The sequence below is a fragment of the Malus domestica genome, chromosome 09 (assembly GCF_042453785.1).
Source record: "Malus domestica chromosome 09, GDT2T_hap1".
Taxonomy (NCBI): Eukaryota; Viridiplantae; Streptophyta; class Magnoliopsida; order Rosales; family Rosaceae; genus Malus; species Malus domestica.
In genome coordinates, this window is record NC_091669.1 from 9,764,012 (window position 1) to 9,777,042 (window position 13,031).

Genomic DNA, 13,031 nt, shown 5'->3' on the forward strand with positions numbered 1-13,031 from the left:
TAAGGTTATTATGTTGAAAATAATAACTATATCAAATAAGATTTAGTAGCGACTCACACTATCATGTTGCAAAATACATAGTTATATAATCATTTTATTTTCCTATTCACCTTTAAGTATTTATATTAGTAGCTTTCACACATGCATACCATGTGCTTTGGAGGAAATTATTGTGGTAGAGAGAAACAAAAAGTGGGAGAAAGAAAGTGACTGAAAATTTTAAATAAAGGTTTTCTTAATGTTTGGTGCGTGTGTGACCATTTTATATAATTGATGTGGTCCCTTTAAATTTAAATGGTAATCCAGGTGTCTTATGGACTTTTGATGAAGTCAGTCACCCAAATGAAGGACTTGACTTGTCAATATATGACTAATTATTCATGTGATGTATATATGTATACAATACCATTTATGAATTTCTAAACACAGTTGTCACTTCATTTTCTGTTGAAAAATCTGCATCAAGCCTTTCGTTCTAAGAACTCATCACATCTATAGAAAACTAGCCAGCCGTTACTTATCACGTAAGTAACTCAACGTGGTTTACTCATGCCCATGAATTGGGAAAGTTCATGGGTACATCTTTGCCCATATATAATTGTCATCAAAAGTGCTTGTGAAACATGATTCCATCACATGGTTAGTCCTATATAATATGTCCAATTATTATTATTATTATTATTATTTTAAAATGGAGAAAAATTAGGCGAAATTAGCTTTTCGACAATGATCGTGTGCGAGGAACCTATCCTCTCTCAAAAGGGTGAGGATCATTACACTCAAAATCCCCCGCCCAATAGACGCAAATGTTAGCTATATATGACATTGAAATGAGTGTTGGCGCCTAGTTGTTGTGAGAAAAACTTGTGATGATTGAGATAAAGACAGAATTTGCGTAAAGTTTCATATCAATTTTCTCAATGACGTTACGCAATGAAAAGATACATATATATACACATGTAACATTTGTGGTTCTAGGTAGGTACAGTGGCCAGTGGGGGAAGACTCGGTCTTGTTAGTTCGCAAGGATATTATCTATATAGATAGAAGTTCGAAAGTCTCGCTCACTGATTTATGTAATAGATATGGGAAATAAACCAACCAATGGTTTGTGATGGACTAAGAAACTGCAACCACAAATTGAAAATTATATCAGAGTCAATTCAATACCGCTGCATACTCATTGGTTTCAATTTAATTATTATATTTCTCTTAGAATTTAAATTTATACAAGTGCAATTCCTTGTATGATATTTCTTAATGACATTTCTAAATACAATTTGTTTACACAGATGAAATGAAACTAACATGAGATTTGATTCCATTTAACCTTATTATTTAGAAGAAGGAGAAGTTATGACACAACTTTTTATGGTGAACGTACAGAATGATCATTGCTCAATATCTTTCTAAAGTGTTGGGTTTCGAGTCTCGGGTTTGAAATTTTTTTCTCCTAAATTAATGTAATAATTTTGAATTGTCCCTAAAATTAGAATGAGAAAATATGGATCATGTTCAAACCTGTCTAATAAAAGGACTCAAAACTAGTTTCAACGCGATTTCGGGATTAATTTTGGTTAATGAGTAATGAATAATAAGGTCAAGTTGAGAGGCTGCTCAACTAAATTTGGAATGGGAAAGTGATGTAATGGTTAATGATAATGATGCAGGCCAATATGATTCATGGTCGTGGACTAACACGACTTGTACATTCACACTCACCTTCTAATTTCTAGAGAGAGAACTTGAAAAGTAAAGTGAATTATTGACTCTACAATAAAAGAATTTTCCAGACAGCACTAATTATTTGTGGGTGATGTTCTTACATATTTCGTTTTACTTTTCGTATATATTTCTCAATTTTCGGCTGTCAATTTGAATGAATTAAAGATTACCAAAAGACAAAAATTAATAAGAGTATGTGAAAGATAAAATGAAGTGTATGAATTGTTCCTATTATCTGTCATCAATTGTCAACTAGTGCAAGTATTTTGGGTAAATTACATAGTAGCCCTTCAGGTTTGAGGTTTATTACAATCCCATACTGTAAAATCTCGTCCCTGATTTTCACTATTGCAAACTATGTATGTGTATTAATGAGTTATTATATTATTTTTGGGATTTGTATTAATTGTAGAGTGTTGAGATTATGTATTCAAAAGATATCAAGGTGAAAAAGTTACAATTAAAAAGTTGCCCTTAATTAATTAAGGAAAAAAAAAGATTACAGAAAAAGCCCGGGGGCGATGGCTGAAAAAAGGAAGGAAGAAAGAAAAAAAAAAGAAGGGAAAAGGAATTTAGGGAGAGAAATGAGGGAGGCTGGCCAACGGGAAGGTGAGAGAGAAAGGAGGCTGCCAATGAGAAAAGAGGAAAGGAGGGAGAAGGATGGGAAAGGAGGGACCCGAATTGGGTTATTTTTGACCCGCGAATCATCATTTTTGACCGGCCATATCTCCTTCATACGAACTCCGTTTTGGGTGATCTTAGTGTCCATGGAAAGCCTTTGATGAGCCATACATCCTGGTAGTGTTAGATTTCCCAATTTCTTTCCCATTTTTCCAGTTCAAAGCCACAAACCCACGGGTGTTCCGGCGGCTTTATCCCTTTTTCCGGTGGCTCTGACAAGTTTCACTGTCCATGACCACCACCAAAAGACTTCCCTCAACCCCAGGAACAAGCCTAGGCAGTGTTGGAGGTGTCGGAGTTCGATTAGAAGCCGAATCAAAGCACACCCTTTTCTAGGGTTTCGGCGGGTTTGAGTGAAATTGAAGTGTTTCCCGGCCAAATTGGATGGCCACATGTATAAAGTTTACTCTACTATTTGAGATCTTCATTTCTGTAATTTTTGGTAATTTTTAAAAATAATTGAATTTTCCTGCAAGTCTGGGCGGCCGACTGCCACCCGCGGCGGTGTGTGAGGCGACGACCTGGCCAGTGGGCCGATGATGTCCTTTTAAGTTTAATTAGATGCCCTGATTTCATAATTGATATCCTTATGATATGGTTTGATTGTTTGAACCTAATTTCATTACGATACGTGGTTAGGTCAAAAATATGATTCGACGATCTGATCGTTGGATCGTCACCAAACCTTACTGCGTGATAGAACATAATATTTTTGGATCATAGAAACTTACGGATTGAGAATCCGACGGACGGATCTTCCATAATTGGATTTCTATGTTTGTAAAATTAAATGTCGACCGCCACTTGAATTTTGAAATTGGCGAAGATCCGACCGTCAGATCGTGTTGAGATTTTAATATGTTGTTATTTGAGCAAAATGTGGAATTTATAAAGTTACAGATCTGAAATCCAATTTATGGATCTTCCAGATTGAATTGTGTAGAATTGTGGACCCTACCTTTGACCGAAAGTTGACTTTTGATCAACATGTATCGAAACGTCCTAATTACTAAAATTAGTACTATGGGGGACTAAGAGCAGTTCCACCGGAGGTGGAATAGCCCGGCACCCAGTGGAAAAAATAAGCTGGGACTCAGCCAATTCACTTCAGCCCATGGAATAGACTGGCACCCAGCCCAAGCCAGTCCACATGCCGGCCTAAAATCGACAGAGGAAGGAAATGGCTTATTTGACGCCATGTTGACGTCATGGATACCGTCTCTCTCATCCGGAACCCCATCCAACGCCTGAACCCGATCCCTAGAACCCCATCAACCCCTTTCTCTCTCACAGTGGAACCGTATAGCCCAATTAAACTCCGTCACACTCCTCCAAATTCCCAAACCGCCGCGACTGCTTAAGCTCAGTGAAGCTGAAACGCCGACCTTGGGCTTCTTCCTGGCAACTGAAGCACCCTCAAAGGCGTCGAAATACAAGAAATTGGACAAAACGAGAAGTGCCCATAAGAACCGGAGTTGCTATGAGGCTCTGAGCTGAAGTCGAACCGACCCAATTACGAAACGAGGTCGTAGACCGGACTAGGTTCCTGGATTGCGACTGAAGGGTTATACATGGTGGGATTTCCGGGTTCGAGAGATTAAAACATGGCGGTCAAATATTGAATTGGGTTTTGAGCAAAACGTCTGGAAAATGAAAGGCCAGAAGAGAACAAGGTTAGTAAAAGCTTGGAAGGAAGAGAGGATTTTGGTGTGTACATTTGCACGCGCGTGACAGAGAGAGAGAGGAAGAGGAAATTCATTTCCAGAAGAAGAAGAAGATAAAAAACCAAATTATTATTTTATAATAAAAATTAATAATATTTTAATAAAATTGACTAGGCTATTTAGTTTTAGGGGTGGAGATGCATTGGTCTATTACTATTTATTAGAGTATATCACTGTTCACTTGAGTGGATAAATGGGCTAGGTGCTGGCGCAAAGTCTTTAGGGGTGGACTTGCTCTAAGTGAAGTCTAGTGGGCCTACATTGGTTAGATAGCGACTTGAATATATGAAATATGATTATTATCGTAATTTCTTATATTAGTATCATTTGTGAATATGAATTGGTCTTATAAATATGATTTCTATTGAAATGTGAATTTTATATATTTAGCCATAGACCTATGCTAATTAAATATGATTTGGCTTGTGTATTGATGATGTTTGTGATATATGGGTGTTTAATTAACTTTTAATAATGTGAATGATAATTATGAAGAATGTTATGACAATTATGGAATCTAAATATTGTTTGATAATTATTTGGATATGATTGCCAACTGAATACTTATTGGAACTTGGCATTATTACCTAGCATGAGACTGAGATGAAAATCAGGAGATGAGTTAGGTACTTTATTAGATTTTTAGTAGAATTAGTAATTGAGGGAATTCCTTGTGTTGTGCTCCATATGACTAGATGATGGTTGATATGCGGAATCGATAGCATGTATGCGTATAATTATGTATAAGGTGTGATGATGAGACTGCACCATGTAAACGTGGTGCATGGCTGGTCCTGCTTGGTTTATTCGCATTGGGGGACCATACTATTTATGGATCGCACTTGGTTAATCCGCGTTGGGCAATCCTTATGGCCATTTATACTTAGGGGTGATCATGCTTGGTTAATCCGCATTGGGTGATCACTGCCTAACCGTTCTGTAGGTATGACTCTGCTTGATTAATCCGCAATGGGGAATCGCTACCTACTTGGTTATCTTGACCCTGCTTGATTAATCCGCGTTGGGGGACCATATGCATTTTAGAAGTGAGGAGGATTAGTTGTACTTGGTACATTTGATGGGGGAATTGTATGCTTGTTTGGATTCCGTTGAGTGATGGTTCAAAATCGTATCTAGCTTGTATTTCATCGAATGGTTCGGTTCTATATGCATGGTACTCCGAGATTTCATTGAGTGGTCTGGAATCCCTTTGGTGTCTTGGTCCCTTGGATTTGTTTTCAGCTTCAGAGATGTAGGCTTCGGTCGAACTGTGTTGCTCTAGCCTTACTTTTCATGGTGTTGTATGAGATTATGATTATGAGCTGTTGTGATTTGTTTCAGACGAATCGTTGGATATCTGGGTGACTCTTTCGGAGTTGTTAGAGTTCCTTGGTTAAATTTGTGAAATGATATGTTACTGCATTCATTGATTAAACAATTAAATGCTAAGATCATGTATCTTTGATTCATGATTAATTAATTGATGTGATTGTGGAATGGCGGTGGGTATGATTGAGATTATTATGATTAGAGTAATTGAAAAATGTGACTTGAGAATAACATTGTGCTTCGTTGGTTCTTTGATATGTTGCATACTATGATTTGTGGTATTATGTGAAACAAAGTGATTTATATGATGGATGAATTGGAAAGTATCTGTGTGAGAATGGGTTACATGCGTGTATGAAAGATGATAATTGTTGTTTGACGTAACGTTGATGTGTAATATGGTGCATTATGATTTTCTGTTAGAAGTATTTTACGGAAAGACTAGAGTTGACGATTGGTGAACTACGAATGGCTTGATCCCTTTTGAGGGTACGTAGGCAATCTAATGAGGAGGTTAGATGCAGCCATAAAGTATAAGAAAAAATATCACAAAATTCGAATCTTGAGTTGTGCAATGTCCATTTCCCGGAGGCGAGGTATGTGAGTGATACGGGTATTTGGTAACGTCACGTGTCGATCCTGGACGTATGTCGGGATCCAGGCGTGACACATAAAACATCTTTAAAACATTTCACTTTCATATCTTACGTACTATTTTATTTCAAAATAATACATTTGTTACATTTTCCATCCATTGATTCGTTAAACACTGACGTGACTGCCAAATATATGCCACATGGCAAATTTTATTTTATTTTATTTAAAAAAAAACCTAAATCTTCAACAAAAAATATAAAAAAAAAACTTAGAAAACCCAAACCCCATCACCCACCCCTTCCCTCCCCTAGCCGCCTGCCGAAACCCCATCCCTTTCATCATCTTCCCTATCCGCCGTCCCTCCATGCAACCCAAATCCAAAACTACTCCCACCCATCCTCCACATCCTCCTCTGCACCCATCCTCCACCTCCTTCGCGCACCCATCTTCCCATCTCCCCTCCCACTCGAGGCCAACCTGCAACCTATAAAAAAAAAACCATTTTCATCTTTCTCGACCCCCCTTCCCTGCAACCCACCCATTTCTTCTCCCTCCCGTCTTCCCCAAACCCATCGTGCACCCATCCTCTACCTCCTCCTTCTCACCCATTACCTGCAACCTAGAAAAAAAAAAAAAAAACTCATCTCCCTTTCCCTACAACCCATATCCATTCTTCCCCAATGGGTGTGGATTTATGGAGTGGAGAGTGTAGAGGAGGGAAGATGGTGGGTACGAGGGTGAGTGCGCGGGTGGGTGCGGTGGGTTTGGGGAAGACGGGAGGGGAAGAAAGGGGTGGGTTGCAAGGAAGGGGGGTCGGGGAAGATGAAGATGGGTTTTTTTTCTTCTTCTTCTGGGTTACAGGTTGGGTGGGGGAGGGAGGGAGGGAGGGAAGATGAAGTGGGGGTTGCGGGGATGTGTGTTTTAGCTTTTGTTTTTTGTTTTTTGTTTTTTAAATATATTTATTTAGAGGATTCAAGTTTAAAAAAAATTGTTTTTTTTGCCACATGGCACACATTTGGCAGCCACGTGGCACAAATGTGGCAGCCACGTCAGCGCTTAACGGATCAATGGATGGAAAATGTAACGGAGATATTATTTTGAAATAAAATAGTACGTGAGGTATGAAAGTGAAATGTTTTAAAGATGTTGTATGTGGTTGTAATAGACCTCAAACCTGAGGGGCTACTATGTAATTTACCCAATTATTTTTGATGTTCATCTCTATATATAAAGAGAACACACCCAAGTAGTGAAACATACGAATATTTCTAATGCCCCTCCTTGCAACATTTGAATAAGACAACTTAATCAAGAAGGGACATTAAAAATTTTGAAATGAAAATAATTCATAATAAACCACACCACATAGAGAAGTAGTTACTGACTTATTTTTCAAAAAGTTAAAAAGTCATTATAAAAAAGAATAAAATATAAAAGAGTTAATTGCCACACATGTTATCGCGTGGTAAAGGGCTAGTGAAAGATAAAGCCACCACCTTAATTAGCCCAAATTTGAACTCATTGTATGTTGTCTACTGACTCGTGGTTTACCTCACTCAATTTGTCATTTTCCACTGACTATGTGCCTAAATGAAACTACATAACTGCTCTTCTAAGGTACTTTTCAAATGAGCCCACAAATTAATTTTATGGTAGATTGAGCTATCAACTTAAATAATCATTGTTCCACCAAAACACAATAATTTTGCGAAATGATTAAATTAAAAATAATTTCTCAAGTGAAACCTTCCGTCTTCCTCCACATCATCTTCCTTTCTTCATCTCTCTATCAATCATTCACTCCCTTTCTCATCTTCTGAATTTTTTGTTTTTTTTTTCTTTTCGTGTATGAAAAAGAGAGAGGGACCTATTTCAAAATTTTCACCGTCGTCGGAAAATTTCATATAAAAAAAAGGTTCATGAGTTCAATAAGAAGAGGATCCTAATTTTCGAAGTCACACAATCTCAAATTTTTTTTGGTGCTTTGTAATTAACTGGTTTGAATATTATTAGATATATAAAAGATTGGATGAAATTGGATGTGTAAAGTTATTAAGGTTTGATGCCGTGAAAATGACCTTAAAAAAGTAACAGACAAGGAAACTACTGTTGTGGCATATATTTAACTGAGGGGTGCGGCATGGAGAGAAAGAGTGGAGAATAGGTTTGAGGTATTATGTATTAATTCCCCAGTCCTTGTGCCTTTATTTATAGTAATAAGGAGGGGAGAAACTTGCTTTCCAAGTAATACAAAGTCTATTAGGAAAGATCTTCTAAATCCTAAAGGATTCCTAGTCTATCTCTACTTAGAATTTATACAATCACAATATGTATTAGAGCATATGTCACAACACTCCCCCTTGAGTGTGCAAATACTCAAGTAGATGGCGCATTAGATCTTCAGGCAAATGTAGAAGCATTTGTTGAAGTCGTCTCGTCTAGTTGGCACAAGTAGCGAATGCTAGTCTCAAAATAAACGGAAGAATGCAGGGGTGGTAAAACTCACAAAATCTCGCTACAACAAAACCCATTATGGGACAAAAGCCTATAGTCAAAGGAGAAAAGTGAGAAGTTGCATTAAGTTAAAATTATACGTCTTCGGGACGCAAGTAAAATGTACAGAAAGGTATGACCAACCTAGGATGGGTGCCTTATCAAAACCTAGTCAGGTAGCAAAAACCCAGTGGGATCCTAATCGTAGGAAAAATAATACATTAAGGTCAAGTGGGTATACTTCTAGATACCTCTCTTGAGTTTGACAAAACTTCTAAATGAAACTACAAGCATCGTAAGTGAGAAAGTTACGCATACTAATTCCTTAGACAAGCTTCTAGAAGGTAGACTTCGGCACTGAAGTCGTGTAGAGGTCGGCAAGGTTGTCTAGGATCAAACTGCTTGACTTCAATCTTCTGATGCTCATGATGATGTAGACACAATATGCTTGGCGTTGACTTGTTGGATGTATTATGATTTGGTCGATACATACAGTGTTGTCTTCATGGATCGTTGTTGGGCTCAACGATGGATGAAAATCGCAGAAAGTTCGAATATGCTTAACAAGAGTTCTCAATTATATCTCTCACGTGATGAGATACAGTGAGTCTTGGAACAATTCAAAGGTTTTGCAACTAAAGGTTTATATCACAAACCTCCAAGATATTGCGATGTTCCTTAATGGTAAAGACTTAACCATTCGGGAATGTTCCTTGTGCGGTCAAACATATGGCTGATTCAGCGAACCCCACAAGGTAGGCATCATTCTGAAGATCAAGAAGGTGTGATCTATTCTGAGATGCATAGGGATATATAAACCCAAATGCATAGTAACAAAAAAAGGTCTTTAACACCAATTTGGTGATGGCGTGTAGGCGCAGTGCTGCTTTATGCCAAAAGATTATCAGCACATAAGATGTCCAATCTAGTGCATTGAGCTAAGTACAACAAACGCAAAGGGTACTTAGATATGGTTGCCTCACGTTCCAATATGGAACCTTGTGCTCCATATCCTTCGTGATTGTCTCATTTGCATCTAGCGTATAGACGATTATGGTATACTCGGATGTAATACCTTCTGGGTCTAGTTCAAGTGGTGGATCAGAATACCATTAAAACTAGCTCGAAACTTCAGGTCGAGGTAATGTTGAGTTTTCCCAAAATCATTCATCTTAAAATCCGACTTTAGGTGGGAGTTAGTTTTCTCAACTCTAGCAATTTCGAATTTTGTACACGCATGGGCATACGTCCTTAACTGATCAAATATTCACTTAGATATGTATAACACATCCATCCAGATAGTTCCGCATCCTCAAAGTGAACGCCTCTTAAGAACCAAGAAGGTGTTCTTGTGGTCTAGAACTATTTGAATCAGTACATGTAAGTCCTTTGGAAATTCCATGTAGGTTTCGTATCAGGATCCCAGAGATACTACAACCACATTTGTAATGCTGCAATCAATCACATAGCCTATGAGAGAAACCTTGCACCACAAGGTGTCATATTGTACTATTTCATTCATCTCATTCGTCATCAATTGATTTTTCTAGTTGTCTAATCAATTTTACGTCGACATTAATCAATGAAATGAAGTTCGTTATCGTCGCTTTTCATTATGTCGGTAGTTGCCATATAAATGAAACATCATTTATGATAATCTCATTCTAATTCCATATCTCATCCAAACTAGTATACTGGATTAAGAACTTCAAGTCTCGAGAGTAATCCGAATTTAATCTCATGAGATGAAAAAGATTAAGACAACGATCAAGGGGTAAATTCGTTTGTGCAATGTTCCTTTAGTTTTGGGGAAGTGAATCCTCGAACCGAGTGATCTGCCATGTTTCTGGCGTAGAACAGATTGATTGGCTAGGCGTCAATGTATGAGGGTTAGCCACAGTAGTGGTGTTCCTGCTTTTGGACGAAGGTATGTCGTATATTTGGTACATTCATCTTTGCAGACACATTTGTAGCTGGTATATGTGATACTTTTGCTAGATCAGAGGAAGTGTCTGGTTATACTAACGATCTAGATTAGGATCGAAATGAGACATAGTCGGGACGTCCACGATCATTTGCGTCGTTCTTTTAGGAACCTTGATGTTCTTATCTTCTCTTAAGGACGGGAATATTGTCTCATAAAAGTGACAATCCATAAAACAAGCGGTAAAGATATCGTCTGTCAAAGGTTCCAAGTAACGAATAATAAAAGGAGAATCATAACCGACACATATTTCCATCATTCTCTGAGGACCATTTTATTTGTACGTAAGGGCGACATAAATAGGACATAGATCGCATAACTAAAGACGCGTATATACAATATATCAGGTTCGTATCTGGTAACCAACTAACACATGCTTATAAGGTTGGGTCATGAAGGGCCTTAGGCGGACCAACATGGTTGCTTGCAATATTGTATGACCCAAGTGGAGATCAAGAACTTGGTACGTATGACTAATCAATCGCGTATTCTTTTGGAGGCGTTTTATGAATGCTTCTGCTGGGTCGTTCTGGGTATGAACATGGGGTATTGGATGTTCAACTTCAAAAACCCAACTGACATGCAATATCCATCGAAAATTTTTGATGTAAATTCTCCAACTTATTTAAACAAATAGATTTGATCAGATAATCAGGGTGGTGAACCCTAAGCTTGTTAATATGAGCCACCAGTGTAGAGAATGCAGCTTATGGATAACAGCCACACGTGTGACCAACGTGCAGAAGCATCAACCAATACCATAAAGTATATAAATGGTCCGCAGAGTGGTTGAATCAGTCCACAAACGTCCCACTGAATCCTTTGTAGAAAAGATGGAAGATGCTAAGGCATAATACGCTTCCAGGTATGATGTATTTACTTCTGGTAAAGAGGATGCTCAAAACGGCGCATCATGGATCATCATAGATATCCCAAATGTACATCCACAACGAAAATTGCTTTGAAATCGCGGGCTTCTGGCCGGCCACATAATGGGCCTGAATGGATGTAATCCACTCGTTAAGCATTCCATCTTTTCTAGAATACGCTTCTAGCTATACTCATAGGAAATGCAGCATGGTAATATGTGAAGGAATTTTACTTTATTTTCTACATTGGTTTCAATATGTAATAATGTTATCGAATATCCTCAAATCTCAAAAGGCGTTATTCCAGAACGAGTGAGTATAAGGCTTCCCTTTATGGTAAAATTAGTACCATTGGACAATATAAGACAGTGTTATTCCCCATAATCAGGTTGGATAAGCTTGAAAGGTTGTCAGGGAATGATTAGTTATGAATTTAGCATAGAACCAGACTACTAACTTCCCCACAAACATACCTAAGCATGAGTTAATTGTATTAGTATGTGGTAATTTTCGTTAATTAACTTTTATTCGAGAATAATAGTGACATCCAAACACCAATCTTAAATCCAAGAACAAAATAAATTGTTCATAAAGTAAACAAATATACAAGGGGGTTCGGCCAATAAGCCTTTTATGTCAAATTTTCGCTTGCCAAATGTGTTAGATGGAGCAAAATTAGTCTCATAGATTGACTAAGGAAATGGTACTCTTGAACAACATTGGTAAAAGCACAAAAAAATGCATAACCAATGATTTATTCCGTCAAAACAAAGTTAGATTCTGCAGGGTTAAGGTTCATGAATACTATCTCGTATTCTTGAATTTTTAGTTCTTAGGTGCCAAGGATCATGCTTCGGGCATGATACCACTTCTTGGCAGGCCTATATTCTGCCATAGGTTGTAAAACAAACTCGAAATTAGATTGTATGATGAGAGACAGACCTAGACCTAGGTTTCGTAAGCTCCAGCCAAAACTGGAGAGGTCTATTTGGTAGCTTCTGCCGAAGCAGAGCAATACCATTCGGTGCATCTTTTCCGAATCAGAGCATGCAAGTCGGTGCATCCCTGCCGAAGTAGGGCACTACCATTCGGTAAACTCCATCCAAAACTGGGTCCATACTGTTCGGTACCTCCCAGCCGAATTGTTGAGGTACCTTTCTCTCACAGGTGTGGTAGTAATCAAATCCGAGAATTTAGTAAACTTCCGCTCTCTATACTGCTGCTTCAGGAGCAATATAGATATAGAAGGACGAGAAAGATTTTCTTCCAGTCAAAATTTGATCGGATATAAACTTCAGAATTGTACCTATACATGGACATAAAAAGGTTTCAATCATGTTTTTCTTCGGGCAAGAATTCATCTTTGCATGATTTGAAACTGTCCATAGCAAGTCAAAGAGCCATGGAGTCCTCGACAGTGAGGTACTTTCATTTGATATGCTTCAGGCATGAGTCTTTGAATGAAGATCATGACGAAGGCTTATTCAGCTCTTCCACACCATAACTGGCTACATTGACTTCGCAACTAGTCGTAGTCAAGAAGGGTGTCATGTCTTGTATTCACATAAAGTAGTTTCTTGTTCGAAACTTCTAAATCAGTGAAATCGAACTTGTTATGATTTGACAATA